Source organism: Cetorhinus maximus, chromosome 21, assembly GCF_964194155.1.
Source record: "Cetorhinus maximus chromosome 21, sCetMax3.hap1.1, whole genome shotgun sequence".
NCBI classification, from domain to species: Eukaryota; Metazoa; Chordata; class Chondrichthyes; order Lamniformes; family Cetorhinidae; genus Cetorhinus; species Cetorhinus maximus.
In genome coordinates, this window is record NC_135899.1 from 6,533,018 (window position 1) to 6,546,678 (window position 13,661).

Genomic DNA, 13,661 nt, shown 5'->3' on the forward strand with positions numbered 1-13,661 from the left:
ATTGCCTCATTATTCTAGTGGCTTTAACCACCTTGGCATGAGATTTAGAAAAGATTTAATGCTATTTACTTAATGCTACTTAGCATTCTTAAAGTTTTTCTAAACTTTTGACACTATTTAGTGTAACTTGGCATGGTTGCCCAGTACTGTTTAAACATTGTTTGGCATTGTTTAAGAATTGCAATTGGCACTGTTTAATCCTTATTTGACACTGTTTAAACATTTTTTTTGGCAGTTTATAGCCATTATTTGGCACTGTTCAGCATTAATTGGCACTTTTCTAACTGCTCAGCACCCTTCTGAGATGTGAAACATGATATATTAGCTGGGATTCCACTCAAGAATCCACTCCGAGGACAGTCGTGGATTTCCCCTCTCGATTAAAGTGACCATGTTATTCTGTGATCTGAATGCTGTCGGGCTTGTTGGAACTCTGGCCTTCTGAGCCCCCAGTGTCCTGGAAGGGATAGCGGTGGGTGATGTGATACAAGGCATTAGGTGCATGTTGTCACTGTACAGCATCACATCTGTAGCTTCATCCAAATACCCGTTACCCGTATGCTGCACAAACTGAGGGAAAGCAGAGGGGGATCCCGCTTGCTCATTCACATGGTCTTACAGAGTTCTGGAGAGCAGAAGTAAATCATTCCAATAAAAAGCTGTGCGCAAAATGCACTGGCTGGATTCGCGCTCCTTAAACCTACCAGAACTCTGCCAGCAGCGAGGAATCAAATGGCTCACCATTTGAATGGGTACTCCCACCCAACATTACTTGCCATCCGCTTCATCAGGCGGGATGTTTAACCAGTATCCAGTGTCGCACCTCATCCCATCCTTTTCTCAAGGGGGCTTAACGTAAATGTAAACAGTTGGAACTCAGCTTGGGCGGTAACATGGACCAGGCAGTATTGCAATGAATGCCCATTACACTCTCAGTCACGTACCCAGCTCCATTGAATTTCTGCCCATGATGAATGTTTCCCCCAGTGTGTGTTATCGAGTGACCAGTTTTTACAGGCTGAGTATTGATGATGGGTCCTTCAGGGTGTGCAAGTGCAGCGTATTACATTGATGGGCTCCAGTGTTGCTTCATCAACAATTGATCCACTGGATTGTGTTATCAATCTATCAATCTCTTTGATCCATCTGTGCCCATCAACCTGGGGAAAGTATGCTGACTGATCCCTGAATCTATCGATATGTACAGCAATTGCTCCCTCCCTCCCTCTCTCTTTCTCGAGCTCTCTACGGATCAATCTTTCTCTCTAATATGTCTCTGATATGTCTCTGTAATTTCTGAAAATAGGCACACCCTGAATCCAGTACAGGGCACTTGTTTCTCTATAGATTGTCTATGTGTTTGTAAATTCCTATGATCTCTCCAGAAAAACCTACAGGAGATATCTCTTGTTTCTAATATATCTTTATGGGGGTTTTAGGATGTGTAATTAAGTGCGGCACTTGAAAATGCAATGCCTGAAATGAGGCTGGTATAAGTTAGGCACAAGATTGGTGGTGCCAGAGCTTTCTTCAATGCCATTTCTTCAGGTTAAAATGGGCCTGCAAACATGTCAATGTTAATGAATAAACAGCATAGTGTCAATTGTCTGCACTCACACGTAGACTCAAACGCACGCACACACAAAGTGGAAACACAGACATGGAAACACAGACACTAACACACACATTTACATTCTAACACACTAAAACACAGACATTCTAACACAGAGACATTCTAACAGAGAAACACAGATTTTAATACACAGAAACACACACACACACATATGCACAGACATTCTAACCCACTGAAGCACACATACACACACCAAAACACTAACACATACACACACAAAACAGGCACATACAAACACTAACAGACCAATGCAAACATAGACAGACATTAACATATACAAAATCACACACACGGGCGCACATAGAAACACTGACACAGACACACACATTAACATGCACACACCACACACAGGCACTGCCCACCTCCATATGCACACACAATAACACACACCACATTAACACCATGACACAGACACACACACTAACATACACTCATCATACACATGCCCCACCCTATACACACATAATAACACACACCACATTAACACTATGACACAGACACATGCACTGACACACACACAGACCCCATTGTAAATTTGGTCCACTTTCCTGAGCACTTAATGTTGTTGAATCTTGGTTTGTATTTGGTTGGGCTGTTTGTTCCTCCCTCTCTTTCTCTCTTTCTCGTTCTCTCTGCCACATCCTCGATGTCTGACCCAGAGCTGACTAATAACATTGTGAATGGCTTCTATCCATCAGTTAGTTAAGATGACTTGGACTTCTACTGTCCACATATTGCTCATGTGGTGCATGAAGCTGTTGGGCCGAATGGCCTCCTTCTGTAGGTTCAGTGTAACATAAACTTTGTGCTTCTTCCATGCTCTCCCCTCCACCCCATTCCTCATGGTGCTGACTCCCTCTCTGGGGTACAGTGACACAAGCACTTGCAACTAGGCCAAGGGACAGGGCAGCATTTATGCGCTGCCCTTGATGGTGGGTGTTGACCAGCTGTTGAACTGCTTTATGGGTGACTTATCGAGTTCAATTCCACCCTCAACCGTCAATCACAGGTGCCCATAACCAACATGGTGTGTTCATCAGGAGCTTGTAAGACTGCCCCGTTTCAGAGACCTAACTCTTGACCCTGGGTATAGACTAGGGACCAGAAATAGTCACCTCAAATTTTCTTAGGCATTGACAAAGAAAGGAATTGCATTTCTGTAGCACCTTTCACAGCCTCAGGGTGCCACAAAGTGCTATACAGCCAATGAAGCGCTTAGTGAAGTCGCTGTCTAAATGTAAGAATTGCAGCAGCTGACTTGCGCACAGCAAAGTCCGGCAAACAGCAAAGAAATGCTGTTTTTAGCGGTCTTCACTGAGGGATAAATATTAGTCAGGATACCCGGCAGAACTCCCCAACTCTTCTTTAAAGCAGTGAACGTGGTTGAAATTTCAAATTTCAAATGCTTGAAAATTGCAGCTGTGAGGAGAGATTGGATAGGCTCGGGCTGCTTTCCTTAGAACAGAGGAGGCTTAGGGGTGACCTAATGGTGTACAGAATGATGAGGGGCCTAGATAGTGTAGACAGGAAAGGCTTGAAAGACCCGAGCTGAGGGGTCAATTACCAGGGGGCATGGATTTAAGGTGATTAGTAGAAGGGTTAAAGGGGACATGAGGAAAACATTTTCACCCAGAGGGTGGTGGGCATCTGGAATTCACTGCCTAACATGGTGGTTGAGGCTGAAATGTTCAACTATAAAAGGTACTTGGATTTGCATCTGAAGTGCTGTAACCTGCAAGGCTATGGACCAGATGCTGGAAGGTGGGATTAAAATGAGCGGCTAGTTTATTTTCTCTTTTTTGGTCAGCACAGACAGGATGGGCTGAATGGCCTCTCTCTGTGCTTTTCTGTGGTTCTATGTAATCTTTTACATCCAGCAGAGGGCAGTTGGGGGACTCAGTTTAGCCTCTCGTCTGAAAAACACCTCTGACAATGCAGCACTCCCTCAGTGCTGCACTGGCAAAGTCAACCTGGATTTTGTTCTCAAGCTGTATGGAGTGGGGCCTTGAACCCACTACCCTTTATCTTCCTTTCTTTCTTTTTTGTGCCTGTTCGCTATTTGGTGACGATCCCTAATCTGCAATCCTCCTGTAACTGAGCCCGCATGTGTTCAGGCTGCTTGGGCAGGATTTTATATCCCCCCCCCCCAACCAGCAGGTTTGTAGGTGGCGGGGTGGGGGAGGGGAGAGCGAGTGTAAAATTTGTCGGATGGCCGTCTCGATGGGGGTTCCCACCCACCTCAGCCTCTCCACCATTTTACACTTGGAGAGACTAGGCTCGCCCGCCCTTGAGTGCCTCCATCAGCAGCCTCCATTTAACATCGGGTTTGCCCCCACCCCAGCCAAAAGGTCTGACCCCTGAGGAGGATCCCCCCCCCGCCCCGGCCTCTTGACCGACACCCTAACACCCCCCACCTGTCTACCTCGCCAGGCCTCACCTAACCTCCTGCCCTGAGACCACCAAAACGAACCTCTTTCTGGACTCCCGGGACTTAGGCTCTGGGGACAGCTTGCAGTCCCAGTCCCGTCCACCGCAACTTCTGGCGCTGTAGGGGCCAAAGAGCTGCTGGCCAATCAAATTGACCGGTAGCTCTCTGAGATGGGACTTCCTCCCGGCTAAGTGGGGGAGGGGAGGGTGGCGGAAGTCCCGCCCGAAGCCAATTGACACTCATTGGAGCGTGAAATCGCTGAGGGGCAGGCAGTATTGGTGGGGAATTTCCTTTCCCCCACCCGAAAAATCCTGGCCCTTATGTCCAAGTTTTGTGTGTTCACAGTCACATCTTACGTTTCTATGCGTGTTTGTTTATTTTGCTGATGTGTGTATGTGTGTGCACGTGTGCATGTGTGTGTGTGCAACATGTCTTTTATTACATGCGTATGTCTTTGTGTATATCCATGTATGTGACACATGCATATCAACATAACCGTGGATACTTGTGTTTACGTGTGTGGGTGGGATGAGGCCATGCGGACATGCACAGTTCGTGTGTTTGTATATATATGTGCGCGTGTATCTTTGCTTATATATATATGTGTGTCTGTGCGTGTATGTATATGCGTATTACTGTATGCGTGGATATCTATGCGTGTGTGGGTAAAGATGCGCATCTGTTTGTGACTGAGGAAAATAGTATTTGAGGACCAGGATCTCAATCCCAAGACTAAGGTGATGGTTTACCGGACAGCAGTGATCCCCGTGTTCCTATTTGCTTCGGAGACTTGGACAACCTCCAGCAGAAACCTCAAAGCACTGGAGAAGTGAGGCCTTCACAAAATCCTCCAAATCCAGTGGTAAGGGAGGCGGCCCAACAGCAGCGTTCTCTCCCAAGCCAACTTGCCCAGTATCGAGGCACCAATCACCCAAATACCAGCTCCGCTGGGCGGGACATGTTGTTTCTGTGCCTGACACCCGAAACAATTTCTCGACTGGAAATTCAGTCATGGGCAGGAGACTCCCAGGGGGACAGGGAAACTCCTTAGGGATGTCCTCAAAGTATCCCTGAAGAGGTCAAACATCCCCACAGACTCATGGGAGACCCCGGCTTGTGACTGACCAAAATGGAGGAGGTCCATTCGGGGAGGCGGCGAACATATCGAGACACTTCACCGGGAATGTGCAGAGGTGAAATCGAGGCATCGGAGGGAGGGTGCAAACCTCCTAACAACCCGTCTACCCATCCTTCAAACGCCACCTGCCCCACATGTGGGAGTGTCGGCATAGATTTGACTTATCAGCAATCTCAGAATCCATTGAACCGGAGTGGAAGCAAGTCATCGTTGATCCTGAGGGACTGACTAAGAGAAGTGTGTGTGTGTGTGTGTGTCTGTGTGTTTATATATATCTATATACATATGTGCATTTATAGGATGTTAACTCCTTCTACCACTAGTTCACCTCACGCTACTTCGGATGCCTTATTAAAACTGTGGTTTCCTCGTTGAAATCTTTTTCTTCGGATGAATGCTGTATGCAATTCAGGAGCACACGCAGCAGCAGCACCTGGAGAATGGTTTCCAACGAGTTGGAAATTTGGACTGAGAAAGAGACGTTAGCCATGTTGAACCTACAAATATGAACGGTGTTGTTTTCAAATGCTATGAATTATTCTTTCATAGAATCATTCTGTAAGTAGCATATCACGTACATATTCAAAATGATTAATGTTTAATGTTGCCCAAAGGCTTTATAAATAACTCATATATCTAAATATATTTACACACACGCCTACCTCTTTGTATGTCTTGTGCATGTGTGTTTTATTGTGCCTGGGTTTACTTTTGCCCCAGTCTCTGTGGTTATGTATTGAGTTTCTCCACATGATAGGGACTTCACAATAAAATAACTTGTAAAAGCACCCAGGATGTATTTATATGATAATATAGTCATGGGTTTCCTTCAGGGAAATTTTCAGTTTCATGGTTCAATTCTTATTTCCCTATCCAATCCAACCTTTCCCTGCCCAATTCCAGCTTCCTTCTTTCACACCAACATGCAAGGGAATAATTTTAACTCTGAGCAATGGTTTAAAACAGGCGATATTATGCATAGTCACCCCTTATGTCTTCCCCTTCACATACTATACACCGACCTCCACCATGTTTAATCCTGTTCTGATTCTGCTGAGCTGTTCAATTGTTGACTGATCCCATATTGCTAGTTTGACTACAGTATCCAAAGGCAATATTACCGCTTACACCCATACCTGACTGGCAAACACACACACACACACACACACAGAGCGCTCCTGCAGTACTGCACTGGGAGTGTCAGCCGGCATTTTGGGCTTCAGGGCCTGGTGTGGGACTTGAGCCCACCGCCTTCTGACCCAGAGGTAAGAGAGAAATCCACTGAGCACCCCGAGGTGTTGAAAGGTGCTATATAAATGCAAGTCATTCTTCTTTTCACAGATGTGGCAGTAAGGGCATGAAGATATAGAGCTTTGTAGATCCAAGATGGTATTGTACTTACTGAGTCCCTGGAGCTGGGAATCGAACCATGGCTCCAAGGCCGTCAGTTGTTCATTGACAGGCTGCTTGGTCAATCGTCAATGATCCAACAGGAACAAACTGGCCATTCGGTTCCCAACCTCCTGGCCCCAGCAAAGCTCCAAAATTCTCTCCATCACCTTTGCCGTTGCAAATCCCAGAGAAGAAAGGAAAAGAAACACATTTATACGGAGTCTTTTATGAGCACAGGACATCCCAACACACTTTCTGAAGTTTAGTCGCTGCACTAAATTAGGAAAAGCACCAACTAATTTTTGCACAGCCAGATCCCATAGACCCGACGATGACCAGATAATATCTATATTTTTCCCCCCAAGTGATGTCAGGTGAAGTATTGATAATGACCAGGATGCCAGGCAGAACTCCCAACTTTGAAATGACATTTTACAGGCATCATTTTAGTGCGTCTGTTTTTTTTACTTTTGCGTGGGAAGTAGGCATCGCAGACCAAGCCAGCAATTGTTGCCCATCTCTGAGTGTCTTGCTCAGCCATTTCAGAGGGCAGTTAATAGTCAACCACATTGCTGTGGGTCTGGGGCCAGACCAGGTAAGGGACAGCAGATTTCCTTCCCTAAAGGGCATTAGTAAACCAGATGGGTTTTTACAACAATCAATGATAGTTTCATGGTCACCATTACTGAGACTAGCTTTCAATTCCAGATTTATTAATTGAATTTAAATTCCACCACCTGCCATGGTGGGATTTGAACCCATGTAGCCCAAGCATTTAGCTTGGGCATCTGTATAACTTGTCTGGTGGCATAGCCACTAGGCCACCATCTACCCCATCTGAAGGGCAGCACCTCTGGCAGGGCAGTGCTCCATCAGTACTGTACATCATCCTAGGTACTGTATTCATGTCTCTGAAGTGGGACTTGAACCCACAACCCTTTGGCTCATGGGCAAGAGTTCTATCCACTGAGCCACAACTGACTGAAAGACGAGTGACTCCCTTTGGTGCAACATCTTATTGCATTTCCCAGGAGCGCCCCATAACTCCTGATGTGTAACTGATTAGGTAGAAGAGCAGTAACTCTTAATTGGCTGCAGCTTTGGTGTATAGAAAGAGGGCACGGAGTTACATTGAGCCTACAACACAGAAAGAGGCCATTCGACCAAGTCTCCTCCTACCCCTCCTTATCTAACTTATCAGCCTTATGTTCCTTTCCTCCTTCATGTGTTTCTCCAGCTTCCTCTTCACTACTTCTCACAATATTCATCTCAATCACTCCATGTGGTGGTGAGTTCCACTTTCTAACCATTCTTTGGGGAAAGAGGTTTCTCCGGAATGTCCTGTCGAATTTATTAGTGACTACGTCATACTTAAACCTTCTTGTTTTTCTCTCCTCCACAAGTGAAAACATTATCTCTCTGTCTGCCCTATCGTACTTCTTTATCATTTTAAAGACCTCTATCAGGTCGACCTCTCAGTCTTATCTTCTAGAGAAAGAGAGCAGCCTGCTCAGTGTTTCCGTTTTAGGATCTACATCCACAACTGCTCCACTTACGCTGCATTCGAGCCTTCTCCCATCTTGTCCCATCTAAATCTACCATCGTAAGCCTCTGTTCCCTTCTCCCTCTTCTAGCTTCCCTTCAAATGCATCTACACCATTCGCTTCAACCACTCCTTGTGGTGGCAAGTTCCTGATAACTATAACCTCTCAGTTCTGGTATCACTCTTGGGAATCTGTATTGAATCTTCTCTAGTGCTCCTATAAACATTAGATAAAGTTTCCACCCAGCTCCCTTGAACACTGTGACTGTAACAATAAGAGGTTGTGGTGAGACAGGCCAGGAATTGACATAATTTCAGCCAACTCTTGCAAAATAAACTGAAAGGGTCGTCTCAGTTTCATAGTCTAAAGGTTCCCCAATAAAAGCCTTGTAGATTGTGGACAGGCTTTGTGGGGTCAGGAGGTGAGTTACTTGCCACAGGATTCCCAGCCTCTGACCTGTTCTTGTAGCCACAGTATTTATATGACTAGTCCAGTTCAGTTTCTGGTCAATGGTAACCCCCCAGGATGTTGATAGTGGAGAATTCATTGATGGTAATGCCATTGAATGTCAAGGGGCAATGGTTGGATTCTCTCTTGTTGGAGATGGTCATTGTCTGAATGAAGACAGAGATTCAGTTCATCCCTCCTCACCTGGGTATAACAATTTGGGGGTGTCCCAACAAGACGGTGACAAATTGAGGGGTCTCGCCTGGATCAAGAACTTTGGGGATGGGTCACCTGGACCTAATAATCTGCATCCCAGAGTGTTGAAGGAGGTGGCTGTAGAGATAATTGAACACAAAATTTTCAGTGCAGATGGAGGCCATTCAGCTCATCGAGTCTACACTGGCCCTCTGAAAGAGCATTCTTCCCAGCCCTATTCCCCTGCCTTATCACCGTAACCTTGCACATTCCCTCTTTTCAGATAGCGATCCAATTCCCTTTTGAATACCTCGATTGAACCTGCCTCCACCACCCTTTCAGGAAGTTCATTCCAGACTCCAACCACCCTCTGGGTGAAAAGATTTTCCTCACATCACACTTATTCCTTTTGCCCATTATTTTGAATCTGTGCCCTCTAGTTCTTGATGATCTCCTGAGTGGGAACAGTTTGTCACTATTTAACCTGTCCATACCGCTCAGGACCTTGAATATCTCTATCATCTCCTCTCAGCCTTCTTTTCTCCAAGGAAAACAGTCCCAAGTTCTCCAACCTATCCTCATAGCTACAGTTCTTTATCCCTGGAGTCATTTATTCCTGGAACGCATTGGTGGTGCCCTTCCAAAATTCTATAGATACTAGAATGGTTCCTGCAGATTGGAAGGAGCAAATGTATCCCCACAGTTTAAGAAAGAAGGGAGAGAGAAAATAGGGAACTACAGACCTGGTAGTCTGACATCAGTAATAGGGTAAATACTAGAATCCATTGTAAAGGATGTGATAACTAGACACTTGAAAAAATAATTATACGATTGAGCAGAATCAATATTGATTTATGAAAGGAAATCATTTGTGACAAACCTGTTGGAGTTTTTTGGAGGATGTTATGAACAGAATGGATGTGATGTTTTTGGATTTTCAGAGGCTTTTGATAAGGTCCCACACAAGAGGTTAATAAATAAAATTAGAGCACATGGGATTGTGGATAATGTACTAGAATGGATTGGGAATTGGTTGAGGGACAGAAAACAGAGAGTAGGAATAAACAGGTCATTCTCAGGTAGCAGGATGTGACTAACTGGGTAGAGAATTTCTTAAATGGTGAAGGATTGGGAAGTGCTGATGTTCAAAGGGACCTGGGTACCCTTGTTCATGAGTCACTGAAAATTAACATATTGGTACAACAAACAATTAAGAAGGCAAATGGTAAGTTGGCCTTTATCGCAAGAGGATTTGAGTATAGGAGTAAAGATGTCTTGCTGCAATTGTACAGAGCCTTGGTGGGACCGCACCTGGAATATGGTGTACAGTTTTGGCCTGCTTACTTAAGGAAGGACATACTTGCCATAGAGGGAGTGAAACAAAGGCTCACAGACTGATTCCTGGCACGGAGGGATTGTCCTATGAGGAGATTGGGTTTGTATTCCTTAGAGTTAAGAAGAATGAGAGGTGATCTTACTGAAACATATTAAATTCTTACAGGGCTCGACAGGGTAGATGCAGGAAGGATGTTTCCCCTGGCTGGGGAGGGGTGGGCAGGGGAGGAGAACCAGGCCGCACAGTCTCAGGATAAGGGGCAGGACATTTAGGATGTGGAGGAATTTTTTCACTCAGAGGGTGGTGAATCTTTGGAATTTTCTACCCCAGGGGGCTGTGGAGGCTCATCATTGAGTATGTTCAAGACAGAGATTGATAGATTTCTAGATATTAAAGATATCGAGGGATATAGGGGCAGTGTGGGCAGATGACATTGAGGTAAAAGATCAACCATGATCTAGTTGAATAGGCTTGAGGGGCTGAATGGCCTACTCCTGCTCCTATTTCCTATGTTCCTATGTCTTACTGGCAAAGATTACACTTGGTACATGTAGGCGTGGACCTAAAGAGCTGCGATATCATGGTTATGTTGATGGTGTTGGGTGCCCAGATCAATTGGAGTCGATGGAAGACCACTGCGGCACTGCAGTTTCTTGTGTGGATATCAATCTCTACATCACCCTCCTTGGTGATGTTGGTTCCTAGGTAGGGGAAGTGATTGACGGCCTTGATGTCCTGGCGATGGGGGTGGTCTTGTTGTCGTCCAGTCATCACTGCCTTGGCCTTCTCACAACTGATGCGTAGACCAAACTTGGCATCATTAACCTCAAGACTGGTTGGTCCTGTCTTGGAGCACACGTGATTCTTCAGCCAGCCAGGTTGTGGGGTGACAGTCAAGCAGCCAAAGAAAGGGAAACTCAGTGACAGCAACAACTGGAGAGGCATAACACTAACGTCAGTACCTGGCAAGCTCTTCAGCATGGTGCTCCTCAACAGGTTGAAAGCAGTAGTAGATGGTACCCTCTGTGAAGAACAGGCATGTTTTGGGGGCAGCAAATCATGCTGTGAGCAGAGCTTTAAGCTCAGGAACATTAGAGAGCAGAAGACACTTATTTCAAAAGGGCTTTCGCTAGTGTTTATCGGCAGTCACTCTGGTACATCACAAAACATTACCGCGGCCCGGATCAGTATGTTAACAACTTCCAGGCCTATGCAACAACTCCAGCTGCTGTGCCAAGACCAGCACAGGCACTATGGATTCCTTCAACATCATCACAAGGTATGGCGAGGCTGCATACTCTCCCCAGTCCTTTTCCTCATGGTTATTCATTTTATCATGAGAGAGGCGATGGTGGGTGCAGGTTTTGGCATCCTGTGGCAGAACCGCCAGTTGACAGAGCAGGAGGAGGCAGTACGTGCGGTGATTGTTGCTTTAAGACCAGCCTTCTTGAACAAGGGTCACATGGTCAGAACAGCCAATCAACACCGAGCGTGGGGCATCTCATAAGGGGATGGAGTTTCTGTAGCCTGTGGGAGTGTATTGTAGACTTGCTGGAAGCAGGCAGCTAATCCAACAGCTAAATAAAGTTTGTTGTTCAACTAAAGAATCCTCTTGGTCGTACATCTCTGCAGTACGGGTATGCTGAATGTTCCCAGAAAATTGGCACTCAGTAAAATGTCAACATCTGTGTGCCACTGCTCACCGGTGACAGCCAGCATTTTCTAGTCACACCAGGGGGAGCTGGATAATGGAGATGGTCCCTAAGTTCCACTTGTACCCACCTGCCTCATGCCAGTTAGATGCCCTCCCACATGCTGCACCATCCTCTAGCGACCAGTTCACTTTATCCCATTCACAGCGCTTTATCTTCCACCCTAATAAACCTGCGTTCATCTGAACCACTGGTGCCTGTGTCCAAATTTGCACCAAGTCCCACACACCTATCATCCCAGTGTTCCCTAATCAACATTGGCTCCCACTCCGGCAACGCCTCAGTTTTAAAATTCTTAACCTTGTATTCAAATCCTTCCATGGCCTCGTCCCCTCCCTAAACTCCTCCAGCCCTAAGCCCATCCAGGATATCTGCATCACTCCAATTCTTCCCCCCTTGTACACCCATCACTCCACTATTCACAGCTCTGGATTTTCCACCCTGCTAATCCACTCTGCCTTGCTCCACATCTCTCTCTCTCTCCTTCATCAAGGCAATATTTTAAACCTACCCTTGAGCAAACCTTTGGCCTAATACCTCCTTATTTGGCCCCGTGTCAATCTTCTCTTTGCTAATGGCCCGTGCGTGGTGCCTTGGGAAGGTTGTAAAGATGTTACAGAAATGGAAGTGGTTGCTGTATGAGATATAAGAAGCAATTATAAAATCACATCAAGCATTGTACTCACTATCGGGAACCAGTGGGTGTCAGTTAAGGATCTCCTACCTCATCTCTTCCCAGTCCACCCTAGTACACAAGCCTATTCCATCGTCTTGCTCCAATCCCGCTGGATTTGTTTGGTTGCTGTCAAGGGCTGGTTGTGTGGGTTGAATCCCGAGCCTACCAACACTGCCTGACCTCTTTCTCGTGCATTCTTGGCTATTGCAGTGTTCCCCTTCCTGTATGCGTGAGAGCAGGCAGTGAACGTTCTCTGTTTGTCCTGCCCCCTCACCTATTCCACCCAACTCGCTCTGTCATCGCTGGGCAGCCTCCTCCAGTTGTACCACATCCCCCCACCCCCACTCTTTCTAGTTTGGCATCAGCTGGAACGCAGACCAATTGGTGAAATGTTTCTGGAGTCCATGTCATTGACGTAAATTAGAAACACTGAACCCTGCCCCCTCCCCACCAACCCCTGCTCACAACACTCATTGCTTCCAAATTTGCAGCTAATCCCTTCTGCACTCCCAGTCCTTTCAGTGATATCCAATTCTGCTCTCTGACAAAGATCTTATTTAGATTCAAGCCACACCTCCCACTCCAGTCTCCCCACAGCCCTGTCCCTGCTGTTCAACAGCCTTATTAAAAATGGAACTGTTACACCTTCATTATTAAAAGCAAGAGACCCAGCTTTCCTTCAGAGTGAAACTTGGCTTAAAAATGAGAAGTTTGGTTCAAGAGGAAGTTAAGAGTAATTTTGCATCGCACTCTCAATTTGTGGGAACGAGCGGAGTTGTGAGAGGGATTTATGATCTAATTACTGTTTACCCTGAATGCGTGGGCAGGCTGCATTTTACTTCAATGTCAAGATCTTGATTCGAGCAATTCTCTGCGTTGTTAATAAATGTTTGCGCCTGAGGGTTTTCGTGCTACCTCCTGTGAACTGCACTTCTCTGCCCTGTGGTGGGATCAGACCTTGCCCACCTACAACGTCTGGAGACGCTCCATGAGCTACATGGACAGTACAGCACAGAAACAGGCCATTCAGCCCAACTGGCTCCTGTCAGCATTTATACTCCACGCGAACCTCCTCCCTTCTCCTTCTCATCTCACCCTATCAGCACATCCTTCTAGTCCTTTCTCCCTCAAGTATTTTTCCAGCACTCCCCTAAGTGCCT

General features: G+C 46.0%; 1 pseudogene; it reads left to right on the plus strand.

The window, feature by feature from the left end:
• Positions 1-13,661, plus strand: part of LOC144695499 (zinc-binding protein A33-like) — a 519,682-nt pseudogene that overhangs the window by 351,575 nt on the left and 154,446 nt on the right.